The sequence below is a fragment of the Eucalyptus grandis genome, chromosome 2 (genome assembly GCF_016545825.1).
Source record: "Eucalyptus grandis isolate ANBG69807.140 chromosome 2, ASM1654582v1, whole genome shotgun sequence".
In the NCBI taxonomy this organism is placed as follows: Eukaryota; Viridiplantae; Streptophyta; class Magnoliopsida; order Myrtales; family Myrtaceae; genus Eucalyptus; species Eucalyptus grandis.
In genome coordinates this window covers 32617403-32624826 of record NC_052613.1, presented here as the reverse complement: position 1 = coordinate 32624826, position 7424 = coordinate 32617403, and the positions used below count along the sequence as shown (strand labels likewise).

Sequence of the window (7424 nt, the reverse complement as noted above, 5' to 3'; positions counted from 1 at the left end):
TTCCTGGCCCACTCAGTCTTAATCCCTGAATTAGCCCAATTTCCCTCTTATCTTTCTTATTTTTAATCCAGCCCAACCCTTTTCTTCGGCTTTCTCCTTTTCTCAGCCCATTTTGTTGTTTCCAAAGCCCGGCCCTTTTGCCTTTCTCCTCCCTGGCGCACACGCGCGCCTGTGAGCAAGAACGAGACGAGCGGCGAAGGGAGGAACGGTCCAACGAGAATGTCCGTGAGACTCACAGGCAGGTGAGGCGAGCGAATCCACTGTTCTAGAAGGTTGCTAGCCGGCGTATGGGGAGTCGGGCTTAACGGAAAAAGATTCCGTTCGAGCGAGAGAAGGAAAAACGGCCGAGAGAAAGCAACCTTTGGAGAGAGAGAGAGAGTTTCAGATTTTCAAGCTCCGTTCTGGTCGATATCTTTGATTCGAGCTCCGCTGCATTTTCCTGAGGTTTCGAGCTAGCCGAGCCATGGCCGAGTTGAGCGACTCAGTGTCCACGTCGACGTCGACGCCGTACCTTTCGAAGGGAAGGTGCATGCGGTGAAGACGAGCAGAGATTCAGTTTCCGTGTTCGTCTGCGGCGATCGGGAGAAGCCCGCTTTGATGACTTCTCCCGACGTCGCTCTCAATTGTACGTCGTGTTTCTAAGTGCCGATGACCTTGCGGACCAGGTCGTCGAAGTGCTCGACTTCTTTGGGCTGAAGGAAGTTCTGTGCTTAGGTGTAACGGCCAGTGCTTACATCCTGACTCTCTTTTGCGCACAAGTATAAAGAGAGGGTTCTTGGTCTGACCTTTGTTTCCCCAATTTGCAAGGCACCTTCATGGACTGAATGGCTTTATAACAAGGTGTTGCTGAACCTCTTGAAGGAGTTTCTTCTCCAGCGGTACTTCAGTAAGGAAATTCTTTGCAGCATGCACAGTTCAAAATCCGACCTCGTTCAAACTTGTCGAAAGTTGCTGGATGAAAGATAAAGTCTGAATGTCGTGCGCTTTCTTGAGGCCATGAATAGGAGGCATGATCTGACAGACAACTTGAAGAATTTGCACTGCAAAACACTCATTTTTGTGGGTGAGAGCAGTCCATTCCATGCTGAATCAATGTACATGAGTGCCAAAATGGACAGGAAAGTCTGCGCTCTTGTTGAGGGGGATCGTCGGCCATGAAGGAGCTCAGCTGAAGAGAGCTTTGCTTGAAAAGAGAGAGAGGGAGAGAGAGAGAGAGAGAGAGAGAGAGAGAGAGAAGAAGACGGTGACTCCATTCCCGAAGCAGGTAAGCTCCTCGCTCCGAACGCTCTACTTTGCCCTGTTTTTGTTGAAGCTGAGATAAAATATTCATTCATGAAATCGTGAGTGACTTGTATAAAACTCGGGTCGATTTGCAATGAATAATGCCGAATGAAAGTTTTATTTACTACGTATAGGTCGAGAGATGCATTTCAATCGAATCTGGAGTTTATTTATATTTGAAAATGCCTTCTATCTGTTTGATGATTTGCCAGAACGAGATAGTAAACCAAGGATTGTGTAATCGATGTTTGGAAACTCAGATTGACATTCGAATCCTTCCACGATTACTGAAATGTTTCCTCTTTGTGCTTTTTCGGTGATTTTTCTCGATGTCATTGCATATGCTTCAACTTTCGGCATCGGCCATGGATGAGTGCTTGCGTTGGAGATACCGTTTCCTTAGAGGTGTTGCCCACGGTTAAAGGCCGTCACCGTCAGTTCTCTGTATTTTTCTCTCTATTGTGTGTGTGTGCGTATTCCTTATGTCGTTTGAGAGTTGTTAATGCTGTTTTGGCCGGATATTGACAGGCCATTCGAAATCGAGTTTGCCTTGGCCATCGCCGGCCTAGGCCGGCGACAGCCGGCAGTGTAGTCCTACATCGGCGTCGGTGCCTCTGCTGATGTCGGCTTGATTCGAGTTCACCGGCTGCAAGCATCGATGATGGTTCGGCGAAGAAGAAGTTGCAGGCGAAGAGGATATCGTTGAAGAAGTTGCAGTCATTGAGAAGATTGAAATTTACAAGTTGTATGTATCGGCCTCGGCCCAAACTCTAATCCCCATCAAGGCCGGTAGTCCCCGAGCCACTATTAACACTTCAATGACTGTTTAAAAAAAAAAAAAAAAAAAAAAACCAATGAGGCCTCCAACTGTCCATTCAAAAAATGGCTCAGCACCCATTTGGGTTGGGTGAGCAAAATTAAAATCTAAACTGCAAAGCTGGGTATTCGGCCAATCTTAGCTGATTATCTTGTAATCACTTGGCGAGGAACCTGGATATGTTTTTAGACTGGATCCAGCCTTCCTTCATCCTTTCCAACCTGCAAAAACTTACAAAAACACATCCAAATGATTAGCAACGATTACAAATATACAAAAGTGAGTTTTAGAATCATTAAAATTAATTTAAGGTCAACCATCTCCCCTTTTTCTGTGAAGACAAAATCACTTTTAAAACCTCAAGCAAAACTCCCCCTAAACATACTACAAGGGAAATAAATCAAGTGAATCATCACATATAATGTAAACATTATACCATTCTCCCTCTTTTGTCATAACATCAAAAAGGGCTTAAGGTGGAATGTATCATCAAGCACACAATGACCATTTTTATCTCAAAGATATTCATAAAATGTCAATTCAATAGAAGGTCTATGACTATTAAGTGCAGCATAAACATAACGCAAGTTCAATATAAACATAAAGCACATTCCTCATGAAACAACTTCAACACAAATTACAAATTAATCTAAATATGAGTTTAAAACGGAGGATGAGAAAAAGAGAGGCTATTGGGGAAATTGTGGATAGCTGCCAAGTTCAACAAGGTGTGCTTAGTATTTTGTCTAAGAACAGTTTCAACTACTTAATGCAAGCTTGCCTTTTAGCAACTTTGCTCGAGTCAAAAAGATAGAGTCAGTAGTGCTCATTAAAAAATGGCCAACCAACTACTGGCCCTTTAGCCACTAGTACCTTTTCTATTGATTTTAAATTTACCAAAATTTGCATCCATATAAGCATGAAGGGAAAAAATTAATTCCTTAATACCACACTCCTAATGATGGTGTATCTTAAAAATATCTAAAGTATGTTTAATGGCAATCAATATATCAATCACTTGGCAAGCGTAGATATAAAGAGAGGGAAGGGAAGAGAGATGCTCAACCAATTTTACACTAGTTCGGCCCAAATCGGCACATTCTCCACTCTCGAGACCATAAGGTAGTATTGCCCAATCCACTATACTTGAAGCCTCATACAAATGTTGGTTTATAGTATAGATGATAGTCCTCTATGAAGAAGATGCAATCTTTCAAAAAGAACTTGTCCCGCAAGTTTAATCTCACAAGAAGTTGAATCCAAAGTATATACAAGAGAGATTTTTGTAAGTAATATTCATGTATGCATGCCTAAGACAATGGTTTACCCTATCTATAGGAAAACAAACTCAATTAACATTACTAACACTTCAAAGAGCTAGTTTTTTTACCGTTGAGGATTTCAGCATCTAAAAGAATTGGCCGGGGCTGGATTGAGCAGGCGAGATTCAAATTTGAACTCAGCACAAACAAGTATACAGATAGAGTTATTTTCAAACCAGGTCAGGCCTTCTTTAACTCTTGCTAGCCTACACAAAATTGTAAAAAACATGTTCAAACAGCTTGTAACAATTACAAATATACAAAGTGTGTTTTAGAATCATCAAAATTAATTAAGGTCAATAGTGACAACTTGTAAATAAAAGGCGCAACTAAAGATTAGGTATGACTATGAAAAAATTAAATATGATAAATGTAACGTTTAATACTTTAATCCATTATAATAATTGGGTGAAAAAGAATATGGTATGATACTATAGTATTTCAGGTAATGCTAAGGTTTTTGTGGTGGTTTAAGTGAACTTTATCTTCACTAAGGAGTAATGATACTAGGCAAAAAATGATAGATGTGGGAGCATATGATTATCCTACATAATTTTGTTGACAAAATCAAGTTTTGGAACCTTTAGTTTTCGTTAAATCTTATGAATCAGAAAGATACATGTCCATTTTTTTTTGACATGATTGATATTAAGATCTTGTAACCAATTGATATGATGCGTTTATTGAAATATATAACATAATTATGAGGAGTAGATGTACCCTCGATTATTTAGGATGTCATTATCCCATCGAATTTTGATTAGACATTCTCCCTCTCACATGCGCTCTAGACATTCTCCCTCTCACATGCGAGTTTATTCTAGGGCCAATCATTGTCAATTGATACATGACCTTCTTTTTTGAGAATCACTGAATACTTATTTTTATCCAAAATGTCACATGTCGTATTATTTGGCCTCATATGTGCACTCAATAAAAGAATGCTTCAAAATGTATTTATAATGCACAAAAAAAAAAAACAAAAAAAAAAATCTTCAGTGGGCCATAAAATTGGTTTGTGTAGGCAACTTCGAAGTGTTTTTTTCCCCTTTTTTATTTGTTTCTGGAAGGGAAGTGATCTCACGAAGCACTCAACTTATTTAAATTCATTTGTTGTGAAGAGGGCCCAATTAACTAAGAAAAATTTTCGCATTAGTCCATACAGTCAAATAAAATAGGCTCGTCATCAATTATGACAATAGTGCAAGTTCCTAGCTACACCATTACCTTGACATTTTCAAAGATAAGAGTAATTAATTAATAAACTATGGTGATGAAGAAATTTTTACTTAGGACCTTAGGATTATGTTTTGTCTTGTACTAGCTTAAACAAAAGAATATTAGTCCCTTTCCACACATTTATAAGTGAGAAAGGGGAATCTTATGGCGTGCTCATTTGAATTACTGCTTATTAATCAAAACTTGTCCTTATTAGATGGGAAGGGTTTGAAAAAAATGTCTTAGTTTATGGGATGACAATTGTGACACCCTAAAATTCTAGTTTTGTTTTCAATTGAATGAATCGAGTTTTTTATCGACGCGCCTATAGTTCTATTCTCTGAACTAATCACTCACGAGATAATTAGATTATTAGGTGAAGCCATTAAGGGATTTTAATGCAATAGACTTGAGAATTTGACTAGGAATCGACTACTTAATCATGATAGTCTGCAATGGTCATTACGGCACAGTTAAAAATCGATAAGAGACTGAAGATAGGTTGACTCGACTGAGATATGTGACTAAGTGTGGGTAATTCCACCAAATCGCAAAATTCTTGTTGATCGGCACTAGATCGATTTTTCTATTGTTTTGGTACCCTGTGTCCATATTTGAAACCTTGATATTTTCACGACAACCGAGAGTTATTAATGTATCGAAGACGTACAAGGTGGTTCGAAAATAATCGACCGTGGGTCAATTACACTAAAATTTTTTGAAATCTTCCCGGTAGGCTAGGTCATGCTAAAATCGCATCAATTAACTGCAAATTTGAATCCGATTTCAAAAATTCAAAGTTCTGTTATGTTACGATTCATTTTAGGAATGTCGACTCATCCTCCGAAGATTTTTCCGCAAATCAAGATTTTTGGCGAAAATTCAATATAAGGCTGTTTTTGACCGGAAAATTCAGGGAACCATTTTTTATTGCGTTTTTTGGATGCAGGTTAGTTCTATTGGTAAGGAAAAATGTGAATTGAAGTGTGGGCATCTTAGTTGGATTTATGGGGGCCAAATTGAATCAATTCAAAAGAAATTGAAGTGGATTTAGGGGAAAATGTTACAAATTCGTAGGTCCCTTGGTCCACCACCTTTGGACTACTTCAATGGCTTCCTAGAGAAGCTTGTGGGTTGCTATTTGGCTGAAGATAGGGCAGACAAGGTGGGGGGCCATCTAATGATCAAAACAAGGGATATTTAGGCCAAAAGGACCCTCCACAAGGGCAGCTGGCTTCTTCTTCTTCAGCTCAGCCTACTTTCTCCATTTTCAGACATTTTGGAGCTCCTAAGTTGCAAAGGAAATGGAGTAGCCATCCCCCCTGCCGTCGTGCCTCACCACGCCGCCCGCGAGCCTTGCACAAGCCACGCCTGTCCCGTGCCAGTCTACCATCCATTCCACTCCAACCGCAACCCCAGGCCATCTCCTGAGCCCGTTGAGCCCCCTAGACCACCGTTCAACTCACCTTCACCGCAGTGAAGCCCCGCTGTTGGCCGCCTAACCCTGTTGCACCATCACCGCTCATCCTAGCTGCTCTTGGCCGCTTGAGCAGTCTCTTGGTCCAGCAAGCAAAAACTGAACCAGTAAGGAATTGTGGGCTTTGATTCGAGGCCCATTTCGGACCACTTTCGAGCCTCGTAGGGTGCCGCCGCTTCAGAGTTTGTCGCTTGTCTTCGTGTTGCCATCGCCGTGAACTCATCGGATTTCAAAAGCAGTGAGTTTCTCACTAAACTTTGTTTATGGAGTTAATGATGCTTAAGGGTTGATTAGTTTAGGCTAAGTATGGTTTAGGTGGTTAGTTAAAACGGATCAATGATTTAATTATTTGTTATTACATGTTAGTTGGTTAGATTGACTTAATTAGCAACTAGACATGTTTTATTATTTATCTAGATTGGTTCAGAAATTTTCCGAATCCGTTTCGGTATTTAATTAGGTTTTTTCGGTCTAAGTCTTTATTTATGGCATTTAATTTTATTTATTTAATTATTTTTATTATTTATTTAATTATTTATTATTTTCTGGAAATTGTACCGAGATAACTAGTGGCCGGAATTTTGTACTTATTGCAATGGTATGCTCGGTTTATTTAATGGAGTGCTAATTTATGCAAATTGAGTGAAATTGGTGATTTTGGTCATTTATTCCAAATTTGTGGAATTTCAATATTTTAATCAGAAAATGCCGAGTGTCGGTTTACAATGGCACAGTGAAATTTTCTAAAAGAAAGACTTTGAATGTCAGCTTGTGAGAACAGTATATTGTATTAGCTTATGTGCTTGGATACGTTAATATACATTTTTATTAGCTTATGAGAGCCCCTTTGCACGTTAGCTTGTGAGAGCAGTATATTGTATCAGCCTATGTGCTTAGATACGTCAACTTATGAGAGTAGTATACCTTATCAGCTTGTGTGAGCTATGATCATTTATCAGCTTGTGGGAGCACGATCTATTACAGCTTGGGTGAGCTACTATCTATCTATATCAACATGTGAGAGCTATGACCATATATATTAGCTTGTGAGAGCGTTGACTATTTATTATAGCTTGTGTGAACAATGGTGGAATCAATTGAATCGATTGACATATGATCCTAATTGATAGATAGTGGTCTTGAACTGAATCGATTGACTGAGTGCATCGATGGATTGATGATTTGAATTAAATTGATTGGTTGAGTATATGATTTATACTAACTTGCAGAAAGGAACTGAGGCAAGTTTAGTCCTCTGTCTTGTGTGTGCATGGACAGCCTTTAGGCGTATTTCTTCCTAGTCGAAATT

At 39.4% G+C, this 7424-nt stretch overlaps 1 pseudogene; it reads left to right on the top strand.

The window, feature by feature from the left end:
* Window positions 1–343: 343 nt before the first annotated feature.
* LOC120289362 lies at window positions 344–2076 on the top strand (annotated as a pseudogene).
* The last annotated feature ends 5348 nt before the right edge of the window (window positions 2077–7424 follow it).